We start from the raw sequence: 18,693 nt of genomic DNA, 5'->3' as shown, positions 1-18,693 counted from the left end.
CACATCATTTAAAAGCTTACAATCTCAACTTTAAGGATGAAATGAATGTTTAACCTGTAACCTGTCGTCTCTCTCCATCAGCTTTGTGTTCAGTGACGTCATCTCTTTCTTCAGCGGAGAGATTTCTGTGATGAAATCATCAATATCCAGCATGGACAGATCAGTTCCTACTGATTTACTGCAGATCACATCCACCTGCTCTCTCATGATGAACATATGTACACAAAAATATCTTTATTATTTTAACATTTTAAAACTGAAATATTTTAAATCTAACCCCCTTTACCTCGTATCGTGTTTGCTGAGCTTCTTCAGAAAATGTCAATTGTATTATGACGCTAAAATTAATTTTAGATTACATTAAAAAGTCATTAAATGTTGCTGGACAAATATGAGGGACATAATGCAGTTGTGATGGCAATGCTTTAGATTAGATGATTGTTTAAAATAGCCTATTGAATATCAGGAATGTATCATATATGTAAACCCTGATATTACACAGCATCAATTTTTCTTTAATAGCTGTGCACACCGCATATACACATCGATGGATGGTCCTTATAGTAAGACCGAAAGTTTCCCCCACTACTTGGTGCAGGTTGCCAGCTTGAACAGGGCCGTGATGATTTGCTTTCTTTGGGACCAAAACCATGTTTTAATATAGATTATCCATGGTTAATCTTGTGGAATCATGGAATTAGAGATATCTGTGAGGCGAAAGGTACACAATTAGCGATATACACACATTTCTGTATGGAAACGGCTTAAAACTGTGTTTTTTAAGCATGACGTCATCACGCAAACCATTTTTATCGATAAAAGCCATTTAAATAGAAACAGGCAGAAAACGGCAAATTTAGCAAAAACAAAATTACGCATTTTCACTTTGTTGATAACAAAACAGCGCAAGAAGTGGATGGAAACAAGATTATTGACAAACTCTATAATTTAGTACATTGAAACTGTTTTAAAATGGCATAATTTTAAAATACATTTTTAAATTATGTTAAAGGGTTCATGAAATGCTCTTTTTTATATAGTTTTATCATCTTCCGTCAGGTCCACTGATAAAGTTAAAGTTTTCTGCATTAAAACATTTTTCACCCTCTCTCTGGCCTGACATTGATCAAGTTTTGTGTTCCCTCACAATAAATTTACCATGATTTTACTACAGTATCCATATTTTAACACTGATATTCAAAGTGACACCATAGTAATAACACAGGAAAATGAAAACTGTGGTTAATTTTGTGTTATTATGGTTTGACCACAAATACCATAGTTTAACTGTGGTTACTGTAGTAGTTTAATCATGGTATTTGAAGTAAAACCATAGTAATCACAAGATTAACCATGATAAATCTATAGTAAAATAAAAACATACAATAGAAAAATCATGGCTTTACTATAGTAGTTACCATGACAGTGTAATGTTTTTGTTTTTTGGTCTGAAACATGGTTTTACTATAGTAATATTGTAGTAAACATGACTGAGGTGGGCCATGTTTGTTTTAGTTTCTTTTGGGACCAAAACCATGTTTTAATATAGATTATCCATGGTTAATCTTGTACTTTGATTTAATTACAAATACAATGGTTAAACTACCACAGTAATCATAGTTAAACTATAGTTATTGTAGTAAAACCACAATAATCACAAAATTATGTTTTTTAAAGCACAGTATTCGTTTTCCTGTAGTATTATAGTTTCACTACGAATATCATGGTTAAATATGGTTACTGTAGTAAAATCATGGTAAATTTATTGCGAGGGAAAGTAAAACTATTTCAGAAAACAAATTCCCCCTGAAGAGGCTCCGAAGTTTCTCCTGAAACTGAATATTTTAAAGAGTCACAAAACCGCCAAAAACGACGATAATAATCTTCTATTACGATCATTAAAACGCCAAAGACAGAAAAACACAAACATAAACTCACAAATGAAGTTTAACACATTCAAACACTTACAGACAAATTCTTCTTCTTCTTGTGTTTAATGGCGCTTTTCCGTCTCCTACTGGACTGGAGTGTGCACGCGCTCAAGTATCGCTGGCTGCAGCTTGCAGAACTGGGCGGGGCTACATATGGAGCGGGGCTACACGTGTCGCTCCGCCCACAACCAACTCTCATTGGCTCGGTCATCTTTTATAGGTGTACATGATAGAAAATGCGTTTTAAAATAGTTCATCCAGATCATTTTGATTATAGTGCTGTGGCTCATAACATATGAAATTGTGTTGTACCTCACAGTTCTTTGCAAACAGATGTAGTATGAGTCAGACTGAGCATGCAGCATGTTGTTGTTTTAGTCTTGTTGAAAACATGAGCGGAGGGCAAAATTACTAATCCTACTATGGCGAAGATTCAACTCTAATATTAATGCAGTCGTAGTCAGTGTTCAAATTATTTAGCTAGATAATGTGTGATATGACTTTGTTTTGTACCTCACATGTCATTTCAAACAAATTTAGCAGGACTGAGTCACATCCTGGATGGCTGCCTCGGTGTGGAGTGCTTCTATTGTTTTGTTGTTTTTGTTTATTTGTCCTGTGTTTAGTAATCTTTTTCCAGTCAGTTTTACCAGAGATGAACTGCTGAACATTCGACAGCTTATACCAGACAGTCTTTTCCCGTTTTTTTAATATTCAGACGTTTTGCTAGACATTTTAGTTGGAGGCGTGGCTGTGTTGTTCAGGAGACGCAGGCGAGGAAGATGAGCCGGTGCGCTGGTCAAACTCCATCAGCGGGGCTTTCGAACAACGCTGCAGAGCATTCATCTTGCGAATCTCCCCTCTCTTCCTAACAAAACGGATGAACTACATCTCCTCACCTGCACCAGCAAGGACTTTTCAACCTCTGCTACCTTGTGCTTCACAGAAACCTGGCTGAGTGAAGCCATTCCGGACAGTGCATTACATCTGCAGGGCTTCTAGCTGTTCAGAGCGGATCACATCGCGGAGTTAAAGGGGAACACGAGAGGCGGTGCAACATGCTTTTACATCAATGAAAGTTGGTGTACAGATGTAACAACATTAAAGATGATGTGCTGTCCTAATTTGGAAGCACTCTTTATTAACTGTAAGCCTTTCTACTGGCCGTGGGAGTTTTCCTCGTTTATTCTGGTGAGTGTGTATATCGCGCCAAACGCGTGTCTGAATGCCGCACTGCAACAGCTGGCTTATCAAATCACAGACATGGAACAACAATACCCGGACTCAGTTATTATTATTCTTAGGGATTTTAACAAAGCAAACCTCACACGTGAACTGCCCAAATACAAACAGCACATTACATGCCCCACCAGAGACAGGAACATACTGGATCATTGCTACACAACAATAAAGGATGCATATCGCTCTGTCCCTAGAGCAGTTTTGGGACTCTCTGATCACTGTCTGGTTCATCTTCTTCCAACCTACAGGCAGAAATTAAAATCAGCCAAGCCAGTAGTAAGGACTGTAAAGAGATGGACCAATGAAGCAGAGTGGGAACTACAAGCCTGCTTCGATTGCACGGATTGGAGTATTTTTGAGGCTGCAGCCACAGACCTGGACGAGCTCACAGATACTGTTACATCATATATCAGTTTCTGTGAGGATATATGCATTCCTACTAGGATTTATATAAAGTTCAACAACGACAAACTGTGGTTTACAGCAGAGCTCAGGCATCTTCATCAGGCCAAAGAGGATGCTTACAGATTTGGGGATAAAGTCTTATACAATCAGGCCAGGAACACACTGAATAAGAAATCATAGTGGCTAAAAGAAGATACTCTGAGAAACTGAAAAACAAGTTTTCAGCTAACAACCATGCATCAGTGTGGAGTGGCATGAAACAACTCACAAATTATAGGACTCCTACCCCCAACCCTGTAGGGAACCAACAACTGGCTGACGACCCGAATATGTTCTACTGCAGACTTGAATGGCCCAATCTCACACCCCACACCCACTCTGACCTTCACTTCACACAAACACCAACACCTCCTGCAACCCCCCTCCTCCCCCCTCCTGCTACTCAACCTGCACTTAAGATCTGTGAAGATGATGTGAGCCGCGTCTTTCGGAAACAAAAGTCGAGGAAAGCTTCAGGCCCAGATGGCGTCTCACCAGCGTGTCTTCGATCCTGTACTAACCAGCTGGCCCCCATCTTCACACAGATCTTCAATAGATCACTGGAGCAGTGTGAAGTCCCATGCTGCTTCAAACGCTCAATCATTATTCCTGTCCCAAACAAACCAAAAATCACAGGACTTAATGACCACAGACCTGTCGCTCTGACATCTGTGGTCATGAAATCATTTGAGAGACTAGTGTTGGCCCACCTGAAGAACATCACTGGATCCTTTCTAGATCCCCTTCAATTTGCTTATCGAGCAAACAGGTCTGTGGATGATGCAGTCAACAAGGGATTGCATCATATCCTGCAACATCTGGACAGACCAGGGACATATGCAAGGATCCTTTTTGAGGACTTCAGTTCGGCTTTCAACACCATCGTCCCAGCTATACTCCAGAATAAATTACACCAACTCTCTGTTCCCATGTCTATCTGTCAGTGGATTACCAGGTTTCTGATGGACAGGCAGAAGCTTGTGAGACAGGGGAAACTCACTTCCAGCACTGTACAATCAGCACTGGTGCCCCCCAGGGATGTGTGCTCTCCCCACTACTCTTCTCTCTCTACACCAACGACTGCATCGCCAAGGACCCCCTCTGTCAAACTCCTGAAGTTTGCAGACTACACCACTGCATGACAATGATTCTGCACACAGAAGGGAGGTTGAACGGCTGGCTCACTGGTGCAGTCAAAACAACCTTGAGCTGAACATGCTCAAAACGGTGGAGATCATTGTGGACTTTAGGAGGAACACCCCAACACTTACCCCCCTCACCATTCTAAACAGCACTGTGGCAGCAGTGAAGTCATTCAGGTTCCTGGGCACTACCATCTCACAGGACCTGAAGTGGGAGACACACATTGACTCCATTGCGAAAAAGGCCCAGCAGAGGTTGTACTTCCTTCACTAGTTGAGGAAATTTAACCTGCCACAGGCGCTGCTGATACAGTTTTACTCAGCAGTCATTGAGTCTGTCCTCTGCACTTCAATAACTGTCTGGTTTGGTTCAGCTACGAAATCAGACATCAGAAGACTACAAAGGACAATTCAGACTGCTGAGAGGATTATTGGTTGCCCCCTGCCCCCGTTCAAGAACTATACACTTCCAGAGTGAAGAAAAAGGCTGGAAAAATCACTCTGGACCACACTCACCCTGCCCATTACCTTTTTGAACTGTTGCCTTCTGGCCGACGCTTCAGAGCTCTGAGCACCAGAACCGTCAGGCACAGGAACAGTTTTTTCCCCTCAGGCTATCCATCTCATGAACAGTTAAATTGCCCCATTGAGCAATAACTATGTGCAATACACAGTTTAGTCTTTCTTATATTTATCCAACACACCCAACCTCTTCTGCCATTTATTCCTCTGAAAAAAAAAAAACATCTGCACTGTACATAACAGATTTGTATTAGATTGCACTATGTATGTGTAAGTGTGTATGTATGTGTGTGTGTGTGTCTGTGTGTGGATGTACGTATGTGTATAACTATTTATCTTGCTGCTGTTTTTGTATTGTTGTACACTGGAAGCTCCTGTCACCAAGACAAATTCCTTGTATGTGTAAGCATACTTGGCAATAAAGCTCATTCTGATTCTGAATCTGAAATGATGAACAAAAGTGTTGATGCCTCTATATAATGCATGGTTAGAGAAATTAATTAAATTAACAATTAAATATGTTTTTGTTTATTTATATATATATCACCATAGAGTGAAAAGGAAAAAAGTGTATTAGAATTGCTGTAATATAAACATTTTAATATATATGACACACACACACAATTGTTATTGTATAGTTATGACATATGCTATTACATATGGGTTATGAAAACCAACAGCACCGTCTTCTGTAAATTAACTGTAAGTTACACTCTAATTCTCACAAAAGTTTTAAAGATGTAATGATTCTTAATACAAACGTATTTTCAAATATGGTAATATTGGGGGCAGAATACAAATACACATGTTGTTCATTCATTCATTCATTCATTCATTCATAAGGCATATGCTTGTATGCAGTTGGCAATTCTCGAAAAAACTGAGAGCAGCTGTGCATGCACTTTTAAAAGCGGTGCTTTCGCTCATATTTTATATTGATTCATATTAATTTCTTTGAAGGGTTGTAAATGATTATCTCTCCTCGTCGCTCCAAACATGTGTGCTCTGTTATCTCGTTGGTCTAAAAATTACTTTTTAACTGACAAGGACCGTCACGCACAGGAACAAATTTTTTTGCCTCAGGCTATCCATTTCATGAACAGTTAAAACTGCCCTATTGAGCAATAATTATGTGCAATTCACAGTCTAGTCTTTTTATATTTATCCAACACATCCAAAGAGTACTCAAGTAGAGAGTAATTCGTTACTTTCACAAATGACATAATGGACATTAATTCCCCTGTATTCCATTACATAATACACATTTAACATTTATTACAGAATTATTATTATTATTTTTATTAATGGAAATTCTGTCATCATTCACCATCCTGTTGTTCCAAACCCATATGACTTACTTTCTTCCATGCAAAACAATAAGGAGATTTTAGACAGAATGTTTGCCTGAGTCTTACTTTCAGTGAATGTTTTTTTTTTTTCTCCATATTTTGAAAGTGAATGGTGACTGAGACTGTCAGTCCCTAACATTCTGTCAAACATCTTTTGTGTTCCACAGAATACAGAAGGTCACATGTGTTTGTAACAACATGAGGGTTGGGAAATTATGACAGAATATTAAATTATGGCTGAGCTATCACTTTAAAGGAATAGTTCACCCAAAAATGAAAATTATCTCATCATTTACTCACCCTCATGCCATCCCAGATGTGTATGACTTCCTTTCTTCTGCAGAACACAAATTATGATTTTTAGAAGAATATCTCAGCTCTATAGGTCAGTACAACGCAAATGAATGGGTGCCAACATTTTGATGCTCCAAAAAGAAAATAAAGGAATCATAAAAGTAATTCATATGACTCCAGTAGTTAAATCCATATATTCAGAAGTGATATGATAGGTGTGGGTGAGAAACAGATCAATATTTGTCATTTTTTCTAGACATTCTTCTCCCTGCCCAGCAGATATGAAGAGAAGAACGTGAATCACCAAAAAACACAAGAAGAAGAATGTGAAAGTGATCTGTTTCTCATCCACACATTCTCATATCACATCGCTTCTAAAGATATTGATTTAACCACTGGAGTCTTGTGGATTACTTTTATGCTGACTGTCATGGCAGATTCTCCAAAACAGCCATCAAAGCTCAGTCGAGTCAAAGTTTCTCGGAGGTGCAAAGTTCTGATTCCAACAATAGACTTTTATTACAGAGTAACAAAACCGAGGTGGTCCATGGAGCATCTAAAATTACACTTCAGAATCATGCATTTTTTATACAGTTTCTGTTCCCCCTTATCTCTTTGAGTGATGGCCTCTTCATCCAATGAAATCATCTTATGCCTCCCTAGTTTCATCTTCGCCATCTCCCTACGAGCTGGTCACCCTTGACCCCAGTGTGCTTCAATGATGGCAAAAGCATAACTAATTCATTTTCTATGTATAAAAAACACTGTAATCACTTCATATGGTTACATATTTTATATTGACTAACTATCCTTACTTCCTGCATTAATTTTATTAGTATATTAAATTATTTCCCTTATTACATTAGTTGGTTACACCTATTCCTAACAATGGAGAGTTGTATGTCTGCCCACATACCTGTTTCATCTCATTTCAAGCACTAATTAGCGCACATATATCATCTGCCTTTTTTGGACACCAGACAGTTCCTGTCTCAAATCAAATCAAATCAAATCACTTTATTGTCACACAGCCATATACACAAGTGCAATGGTGTGTGAAATTCTTGGGTGCAGTTCCGATCAACATAGCAGTCGTGACAGTGATGAGACATATACCAATTTACACTAACATCAAATTAACACAACACAATTTAAACATCTGATATACACATAATTACACTCAACAATATACAAATAATAACATACACTGTACAGTATACAATACGCACTATATAGATACACATTATTCAATAAAAATAAAAAATAAAAATATATAAAAAAGTATATATAGTATATATAGAATGTACAGTATTGTACTGTATTGACATTCAGCTGTCGGTTGATAGTCAGTTATTAAGAGAGAATATAATATAATAATAATATAATTTATGACAGTCCAGTGTGAGATATAAGAGTAAGGGTAATAAAGTGCAGTGCTGATGTATTTGATCGTGGGAGATCAAGAGTTCAGAAGTCTGATTGCTTGGGGGAAGAAGCTATCATGAAGTCGGCTGGTGCGGGTCCTGATGCTGCGATACCGCCTACATGATGGTAGCAGTGAGAACAGCCCATGGCTCGGGTGCTGGAGTCTCTGATGATCCTCCGAGCTTTTTTCACACACCGCCTTGTATATATTTCCTGGAGGGAGGGAAGCTCACCTCCGATGATGTGTCTGGCAGTTCGCACCACCCTTTGCAGTGCTTTGCGGTTGTGGGCGGTGCTATTGCCGTTCCAGGCGGAGATGCAGCCAGTCAGGATGCTCTCTACAGTGCAGGTGTAGAACTGTGTGAGGATGTGGCGGTTCATTCCAAACTTCCTCAGCCATCTCAGGAAGAAGAGGCGCTGATGAGCCTTCTTCACAACGACTTCAGTGTGGATGGACCATGTGAGTTCCTCAGTGATGTGGACACCCAGGAACTTGAAGCTGCTGACTCTCTCCACTGGTGCTCCATTGATGGTGATGGGACTGTGTTCTCTGTCTTTTCTCCTGAAGTCCACCACAAGCTCCTTTGTCTTACTGATGTTGAGGGAGAGGTTGTGCTCCTGACACCAGTGTGTCAGAGTGTGCACCTCCTCTCTGTAGGCTGTTTCATCATTGTCAGTGATCAGACCTACCACCGTCGTCTCATCAGCAAACTTAATGATGGCATTGGAGCTATGTGTTGCCACACAATCATGTGTGTACAGAGAATACAAGAGTGGGCTGAGAACACAGCCCTGTGGGGCTCCAGTGTTGAGGGTCAGTGATGAGGAGATGTTGCTGCCTATTCTAACCACCTGGCGTCTGCTTGACAGGCAGTCCAGGATCCAGCTGCACAGCGAGCTGTTTAAGCCCAGAGCCCGGAGTTTCTCATCTAGCTTGGAGGGCACTATGGTGTTGAATGCTGAGCTGTAGTCTACAAACAGCATTCTCACATAAGTGTTCTTTTTTTCCAGGTGGGAGAGAGCAGTGTGTATTGTAAATGCAATGGCATCATCAGTGGAGCGGTTGTTGCGGTAAGCAAACTGCAATGGGTCCAGTGATGGAGGCAGCACAGAGCAGATATAGTCTCTGATTAGTCTCTCAAAGCATTTGCTGATGATGGGGGTCAGAGCAACAGGACGCCAGTCATTTGAACAAGTTATTTTTGATTGTTTCGGAACAGGCACAATGGTGGATGTTTTAAAGCATGTGGAGACCACAGACAAAGAGAGGGAAAGGTTGAAAATGTCCGTAAAAACACCAGCTAGCTGGTTCACGCACGCTCTGATGACGCGGCCCGGAATGCCGTCTGGGCCCGCGGCTTTGCGGATATTCACCCGTCGGAAGGATCGGGTTACATCCGCTACAGAGACGGAGAGTGAACTAACCTCTGTAGCTTCAGCCGCATTAGCTCTCTCCACGAGGGCGGTGTTATTTCCCTCGAAACGAGCATAAAAAGTATTTAGCTCATCCGGGAGAGAGGCAGCGGTGTTCATGGAGGAGTTTTTATTCCCTTTAAAGTCCGTGATGATGTTAATTCCCTGCCACATGCTTCTAGAGTTGGTGGTGTTAAACTGTCCTTCAATCTTGCTCCTGTACTGGCGTTTTGCGGTTCTGATAGTTTTTCGGAGGGCATAACTGGCTTGTTTATGCTCCTCCGCGTTCCCGGAATTAAAAGCGGAGGTCTGCACATTAAGTGCTGCGCGAACATCGCTATTAATCCAAGGTTTCTGATTCGGATAGATCCGTACTGTTCTGGTCGGAACCACGTCCTCTACGCATGTTCTGATGAAGCACATTACGCTATCAGCGTAAAGCTCGATGTCGTCATCAGAGGCGGACCGGAACATCTCCCAGTCCATGTGATCAAAACAGTCTTGTAGCATAGAGTCTGATTGGTCCGACCAGCACTGGATCGTTCTGAGGGTGGGTGCTTCCTGTTTCAATTTCTGCCTGTAAGCGGGCAGAAGCAGAATGGAAGAGTGGTCCGATTTGCCAAATGGTGGGCGGAGGAGGGATTTGTAGCCATCCCGGAAGGGAGAGTAGCAATGGTCCAAAACCCGGTCCCCTCGTGTGTTGAAACTAATGTGCTGGTGATATTTTGGTGCGACTGATTTTAAACTGGCTTTATTAAAGTCCCCGGTCACAATGAACGCGGCCTCAGGGTGCGCGGTTTCCTGCTCAGTCATACTCCCATACAGTTCCTTGAGTGCCCGGTCTGTGTCGGCTTGTGGGGGAATGTACACAGCTGTGATAATGACCGCTGTGAATTCCCTCGGTAGCCAGAATGGTTGACACAGAAGCATAAGATATTCCAGATCAGGAGAGCAGAAAGACTTGATAGAATGTACGTAAAACATACACCACCTCCTCTAGTTTTACCTGAGAGGTCTTTCGCTCTGTCCGCTCGGTGCACGGAGAACCACGTGGGTTCAATGGCTGAGTCTGGAATCTCCGCAGACATCCAAGTTTCCGTAAGGCAGATAATGCAGCAGTCCCTTGTATCTCATTGGAAAGAGATCCGCGCTTTCAGCTCGCAGAGCTTGTTATCCAGAGACTGAACATTTGCCAGTAGAATAGTGGGTAGCGGGGGTGATTTGCGCGGCGTCTTACTCTGATGAGAACGCCGGCTCTGTTTCCCCTTTTCCTTTTGCGTTTCCGCAGCCGTGCTGCCCAGACAAAGGGTTCTGCTTGCGTGTTTGTAAACAGCGGGTCGGCATTGAGGAATGTGAAGTCCAGTTTACGGTGTGAAATTGCTGAACCAAGACAATAAGGCAGACAACATCCGAGACAAAAAAACATAAGAATTGTGAACAAAACAAACAAAACATTACTATGTTGTGTCGGAGCTCGCAACGCAGCAGCCATACTCGGCGCCATCTTGAGTCCAGTTCTGATCTTAAGTCACCCTTTTATTATCCACACTCACACCTCCCTTAAAGTCATCTAAAGTTTAACAAATAAAGGCTGTCCACATACATGTTTTACATGTCATTTCTAGCACTAATTAACGCACATATACAGTTGTGCTCAAAAGTTTGCATACCCTGGCAGAAATTGTGAAATTTTGGCATTGATTTTGAAAATATGACTGATCATGCCAAAAAAAAACAAAAAACTGTCTTTTATTTAAGGATAGTGATCATATGAAGCCATTTATTATCACATAGTTGTTTGGCTCCTTTTTAAATCATAATGATAACATAAATCACCCAAATGGCCCTGATCAAAAGTTTACATACCCTTGAATGTTTGGCCTTGTTACAGACACACAAGGTGACACACACAGGTATAAATGGTAATTAAAAGTTAATTTCCCACACCCGTGGCTTTTTAAATTGCAATTAGTGTCTGTGTATAAACAGTCAATTAGTTTGTTAGCTCTCACATGGATGCGCTGAGCAGGCTAGATACTGAACCATGGGGAGCAGAAAAGAACTGTCAAAAGACCTTTGTAACAAGGTAATGGAACTTTATAAAGATGGAAAAGGATATCAAAAGATATCAAAAGCCTTGAAAATGCCAGTCAGTCATGTTCAATCACTTATTAAGAAGTGGAAAATTCAGGGATCTCTTGATACCAAGCCAAGGTCAGGTAGACCAAGAAAGATTTCAGCCACAGCTGCCAGAAGAATTGTTCGGGATACAAAGATAAACCCACAGGTAACCTCAGGAGAAATACAGGCTGCTCTGGAAAAAGACGGTGTGGTTGTTTCAAGGAGCACAATACAACGATACTCGAATAAAAATGAGCTGCATGGTCGAGTTGCAAGAAAGAAGCCAATCTTCTGGTGATGTTTATTTAGGGTGACCATACGTCCTCTTTTTCCCAGAAAAAAGCGTCCAGCTGGGATTTCTAAATTTGCGAAAATGTCCAGGATTCGGCTTTAGTTGCATTATGATGTGCATCTGGTCTAATACTTCATTGTGTGTGTGCATATATTTGCATTGCTTTAACCCCTCTTTGTAAGTCCCACCTTCTCGCACACCAGTTGGTCGATTATAAGAGGCTTGCAGCAACTATTGGCCAAATTCCTGCCTATTAATCTCTCCACGAAGCGCTGTTGTGTTCGGCATCAAACAGTTGCTTGACAGTAGCAGCAAATGACAGCTGAGTGGAAACAATGCCCAAACGAAAGTGCAAATTTACAGAAGATTTGCACAAAAAATTCCCATGCTTTCATCCAGGTCGAGATCCGTGGGAAGCAGAATGTATGACATGTAAAGCTGGCACTTGTGTGTCAGTTGCTAATAAAGGTGCAAGTGATTTAGAAGCACACATTTAGATGCTCTGTGAAGCATAAAGGGTCGGCAAAAGGTGAAAGTTCATCAGGTAAATTAATGGACTACTTTTTGCAACCAAGTAAAATTGTTATCACATTGCTTCATTTTCCATGGCCATTCAAAATAATAGTAATAGTAAATGAAGGTACACTCATGGCATCAAATATTTTATTTTAGTACATGGATATTCAAAAGAATGTTGGATATTTAGTACATGGATATTCAAAAGAATTTTTATTTATTTATGTTATGCTAATAGATTGTCTTTTTCACTGTATTAAAGTTTCCATTCATAGTAACACTGTTTTGAACCCTATTATATAAACCTAACAGACCTCTCAGATCATTAGGGTCAAGTCAGGATCAACATGGTGAGAGAGCGTTTAGCTATTATGCCACCCGCAGATGGACCAGCTTCCAGAAGAGGTCAGATGTGCTCCAACATTAGCCATATTCAAATCCAGACTGAAAACATCTAAAGCTAAAATCTGTGTAGCTGTGAATTTACTAACTGAGAACTGTGCTGCATTTACTGATTGCACTGCATCATTTTATTTCTGTATTATTTTCATTTTTATTTTTTTATTTTAATCATTTTTATTCTCATTTCTTGTTCTTAAATTGTTTTAAAATTGATTTTCATGTATCTTTATGTAAAGCACTTTTAATTACCATTGTGTATGAAATGTGCTATATAAATCAACTTTCCTTGCCTTGCCAAGGCAATTAATGGGATCTAACCCAAACTGGAAAGCAACTGACATCTCTGTCTCTTGTCAGTTTTGCCACAAAAACAGTCAAAACAGATTGGTTATATTACAGTACTTACCTTTTAGTTGAAGTAGTTTGGCAAAAATGTATGCATCTGTGGTTATTTGGTAGCTTTAATCATCTAAAATATCTGCTAGCAATATGCAAACTGTTAATAATAAAAGTGTAATAACCAGGATTGCCAGTGAATCTTTCATGCAGGGCAGTTTCTAGGCATTGGCAAACTAGGCAGTCACCTAGGGTAGCACCATAGGTCAGGGGGAGGCACAGGTGAAAATGATCGAGATCTACACTGGCGGCCAAATGGAATAATGTACAGATTTTCCTGTTTTCAGAGGGAAATTGGTACTTTAATTCACCAAAGTTGCATTCAACTGATCACAAAGTATAGTCAGGACATTACTGCTGTTCCTGTTGCTGACGCACGCTGCATGAGTGTTTGTAGCCTACTAGCCTGCTTAGCATTGCTTATTCTTATTTTCATATGTTCATCGTTTTATCCTTTGTCATTTTACAGCGTTTCAGGTTTTTCCGCTTTTCTACCATTTCATTTGTGTGTATTTATCTGTTTACAGCTTTTAATCCTTAACATCTGCCATTTTTCAGCATGCATCAGGTTTCCCCCAGCATTATTCTCTTATCACGATTAAACTCCGTGCATTTTATAACACGCATCCGTTTTTCTCTTCTGTGGCACACGGATTATTGCATCGATCTCAAAGCACCACTTATCAAGAACAACAATAAAAACAAACAATTGCAAGAGGGATTCACATTGATCTCAATCCCTCACCGCTCAGGAACAACCAACAACAACAAACAATTGAGGTAAGTCATCGCATCCGCTCATGTTATTTCTTCCTGCACTGCATGTCACGTTTACTATATTTTCTTCCATCAGCTGTGAGGGATTCACATGTGATAAATGTAAGGAGTTAGTCAGGCTGATGGAGAAGGTTAATGAGTTAGAGACACGCATCCGAACACTAGAGGAGGTCAGTGAGAAAGATAAGCCAGTAGATTCTGTTTCAGATGCGGATAGTACAACGAGCAACACACACACTTTGGTTCTGACTCTAGAGTCCCCGCTTCAGAGCGTTTGGGTGACGTATCAGCAGCATACTCGCTCAGCAAAGCGACACCACCCTCCCGTTCCTGTTAGGGTTTCCAATCGATTCACCCCACTCAGTAATTCACCCACTGAGAATCATGTTGAAAGAACCCTAATAATTGGTGATTCTATTGTAAAGAATGTAGAAATAGAGACTCCAGCCATTATTGTTAAATGCATTTCAAGGGCTCAGGCGTCTGACATCAGATCAAATCTACAAGTTCTTGCTAATTCTAAACATAGATTTTCAAAAATTGTTATTCATGTCGGCACTAATGATGTCCAGCTTCGCCAGTCGGAGATCACTATAGATAAAGAGGTTTATAGTAGATTAGTGTCACTGAATGGCTGGATGTCAGAGTGGTGTCCAGAGAATAGTATAGGATTTATAGACAATTGGAAGAGTTTTTGGGAAGGTGCCGCTCTCCTCTCTAGTAATTTGGCTCATAGTCTTAATAATGATCATATTTGACTATCTGAGGCACCCAGGTCAGGAAGCAGACAAACTGGTTAATCCGAACATCTGCTAGCTGCCTTGAGACGTCACACAGGTCACATTAACTACAACACATAGAGACTGTATCACCTAGATATCACATAGAGACTGTGTCTGTTCCCCGAACTACCAAGCACAAAACTTTCACTAAATCATTTATAAAAAAATTGATGAAGGTCAAACTTGAAAAAAAACAAAAATAAAACAACTAAAATATTAAAGATAAACATCATATGAAGGTAAGGCTACTAAACATTAGATCTCTTTCTACCAAAGCATTAATTGTAAATGAAATTATTACAGATAATAGTTTGGATGCGCTCTGTTTGACCGAAACCTAGCTTAAACTGGACGAATATATTAGTTGAAATAAATCTTCTCCCCTAGGTTATTGTTATAAACATAAGCCTCATCTAAAGAGTCAAGGAGGAGGTGTTGCTACAATTTACAGTGAAGTTTTTGGTGTTACTCAGAGGACAGGATATAAGTTTAAGTCTTTTGAACTAATAATGCTTAATGTGACAGTCAGATATAAATAAAAAAACACTCTGTCGTCTTTTGCCCTTTCTACAGTACAGTGGTGTGAAAAGTGTTTGCCCCCTTCCTGATTTCTTAATTTTTTGCATGTTTGTCACAATTAAATGTTTCAGATCATCAAACAAGTTTAAATATTAGTCAAAGATAACACAAGTAAACACAAAATGCAGTTTTTAAATGAAGGTTGTTATTATTAAGGGAAAACAAAATCTAAACCTACATGGCCCTGTGTGAAAAAGTGATTGCCCCCTAAACCTAATAACTGGTTGGGCCACCCTTAGCAGCAACAACTGCAATCAAGCGTTTGCGATAACTTGCAATGAGTCTTTTACAGCGCTGTGGAGGAATTTTGGCCCACTCATCTTTGCAGAATTGTTGTAATTCAGCCACACTGGAGGGTTTTCGTGCATGAACTGCCTTTTTAAGGTCATGCCACAGCATCTCAATAGGATTCAGGTCAGAACTTTGACTAGGCCACTCCAAAGTCTTCATTTTGTTTTTCTTCAGCCATTCAGAGGTGGACTTGCTGGTGTGTTTTGGATCATTGTCCTGCTGCAGAACCCAAGTTCGCTTCAGCTTGAGGTCACGAACAGATGGCCGGACATTCTCCTTCAGGATTTATTGGTAGACAGCAGAATTCATGGTTCCATTTATCACAGAAAGTCTTCCAGGTCCTGAAGCAGCAAAACAGCCCCAGACCATCACACTACCACCACCATATTTTACTGTTGGTATGATGTTCTTTTTCTGAAATGTGGTGTTACTTTTACGCCAGATGTAATGGGACACACACCTTCCAAAAAGTTCAACTTTTGTCTCGTCAGTCCACAGAGTATTTTCCCAAAAGTCTTGGGGATCATCAAGATGTTTTCTGGCAAAAATTAGACGAGCCTTAATGTTCTTTTTGCTCAGCAGTGGTTTTCGTCTTGGAACTCTGCCATGCAGGCCATTTTTGCCCAGTCTCTTTCTTATGGTGGAGTCATGAACACTGACCTTAACTGAGGCAAGTGAGGCCTGCAGTTCTTTGATGTTGTTGTGGGGTCTTTTGTGACCTCTTGGATGAGTCGTCGCTGCGCTCTTGGGGTAATTTTGGTCGGCCGGCCACTCCTGGGAAGGTTCACCACTGTTCCATGTTTTCGCCATTTGTGGATAATGGCTCTCACTGTGGTTCTCTGGAGTCCCAAAGCTTTAGAAATGGCTTTATAACCTTTTCCAGACTGATATATCTCAATTACTTTCTTTCTCATTTGTTCCTGAATTTCTTTGGATCTCGGCATGATGTCTAGCTTTTGAAGATATTTTGGTCTACTTCACTTTGTCAGGCAGGTCCTATTTAAGTGATTTCTTGATTGAGAACAGGTGTGGCAGTAATCAGGCCTGGGTGTGGCTAGAGAAATTTAACTCAGGTGTGATAAACCACAGTTATGTTTTAACAGGTGGGGCAAACACTTTTTCACACAGGGCCATGTAGGTTTGGATTTTGTTTTCCCTTAATAATAACAACCTTCATTTAAAAACTGCATTTTGTGTTTACTTGTGTTATCTTTGACTAATATTTAAACTTGTTTGATGATCTGAAACATTTAAGTGTGACAAACATGCAAAAAAATAAGAATTCAGGAAGGGGGCAAATACTAGAAAAGGTAGTATCCTCCCAAATATGTTCATTTCTACAGAGAAATAGTATATGAACAATTTCAGTCAGGATTTAAGCCCCATCACAGTACAGAGACTGCACTTATCAGAGTTAGAAATGACTTGCTCTTATCATCTGATCGTGGCTGCATTTCACTTCTAGTGCTTTTAGATCTTAGTGCTGCATTTGACACAATAGATCACAACATTCTCTTGAATAGGCTTGATAATTATGTTGGCATTTGTGGAGTTACATTAGCATGGTTTAGGTCCTATTTAGCAGACAACTACCACTTTGTCTATGTAAATGAGGAATTGTCAAACCAAACAGTAAGTATGGAGTGCCACAGGGATCAGTTTTAGGGCCTCTGGTTATATATGCTTCCCCTGGGAGATATTATCAGGAAACGTGGAATAAGTTTCCACTGTTATGCCGACGATACACAACTTTTTTTCTTCAAAACCCGACGAAATTTCACAGTTCTTCAAATTAGCAGAGTGTATCAATGAAATCAAAGATTGGATGGCCAGAAATTTCCTTCTACTCAATTCCGACAAAACAGAGGTTCTAATTATTGGTCCAAAAACCTCTAAAAACAAGCCGCTAAAATATAATTTGACTCTCAATGGATGTACTGTTACATCATCTTCAACAGCGAATAATTTAAGTGTTATATTTGATACCAATCTGTCCTTTGAAAATAAAATTACCAATAACTGTAGAACAGCATTCTTCCACCTAAGTCATATTGCTAAATTACGACACATTCTCTCTGCTGCTTATGCCGAAAAACTAATTCATGCGTTCATGACCTCAAGACTGTATTATTGTAATGCATTACTGGGAGGATGTCCAGCAAGATCAATAATTAACCTTAATTGGTTCAAAATACAGCAGCCAGAGTGCTGACTAGAACCAAGAAATATGATCATATTAGCCCCATTTTATCGTCGTTACACTGGCTACCTGCTACATTTTTTATTATTTTAAAATTCTGTGTAAGTACAAAGCTTTGAATGGTCTAGCTCCGCAGTACTTTCTACCACGTTATATTCCATCACGTTTATTACGATCGCAAAATTCTGGCCTGTTAATAGTTCCTAGAATATCAAAATCCACAAAAGGAGGCAGATCCTTTTCATATTTGGCTCCTAAACTATGATATAGTCTCCCTAACACTGTTCAAGATGCAAACACACTCACTCAGTTCAAGTCTAGACTAAGACTCATCTATTTAGCCAGGCATACACCTAATTTATCCTTCAACTCACAATTAGACCGCTTTAGTTAGGTCTGCCGGAACCAGAAACCAGAAACATTGATCATGATCTATAACTCTGCAATAAATTGAATGGCATCTATGATAATACTATTCTATTTGTATCCCTGTCTCAACCTCAGGACTCTTACCCTGAGGTCACCAGAACCGGCTGGATCCAGCTCCATTTCTGCTTCATGTTGGACTCCACTGC

General features: G+C 40.1%; 1 protein-coding gene and 2 pseudogenes across 2 annotated transcripts in view; all 3 read right to left on the bottom strand.

Annotated features, from left to right (window-relative positions):
* Positions 1–2,020, bottom strand: part of LOC127419864 (zinc finger protein 271-like) — a 263,395-nt gene extending 261,375 nt beyond the window's left edge. The window contains exon 1 of one of the 2 annotated variants that reach the window (XM_051661638.1): positions 1,969–2,020. The gene's annotated coding sequence lies outside the window, so the exon portion shown is untranslated. The remainder of the gene's footprint in view (positions 1–1,968) is intronic. The other variant, XM_051661641.1, reaches the window with a different exon arrangement.
* LOC127419867 (zinc finger protein 678-like) overlaps positions 1–18,693 on the bottom strand; it is a 152,989-nt pseudogene that overhangs the window by 76,220 nt on the left and 58,076 nt on the right.
* Positions 1–18,693, bottom strand: part of LOC127419763 (zinc finger protein 91-like) — a 39,390-nt pseudogene that overhangs the window by 9,571 nt on the left and 11,126 nt on the right.

The sequence above is a fragment of the Myxocyprinus asiaticus genome, chromosome 29, assembly GCF_019703515.2.
Source record: "Myxocyprinus asiaticus isolate MX2 ecotype Aquarium Trade chromosome 29, UBuf_Myxa_2, whole genome shotgun sequence".
NCBI classification, from domain to species: Eukaryota; Metazoa; Chordata; class Actinopteri; order Cypriniformes; family Catostomidae; genus Myxocyprinus; species Myxocyprinus asiaticus.
This window is presented reverse-complemented; position numbering and strand designations above follow the sequence as displayed.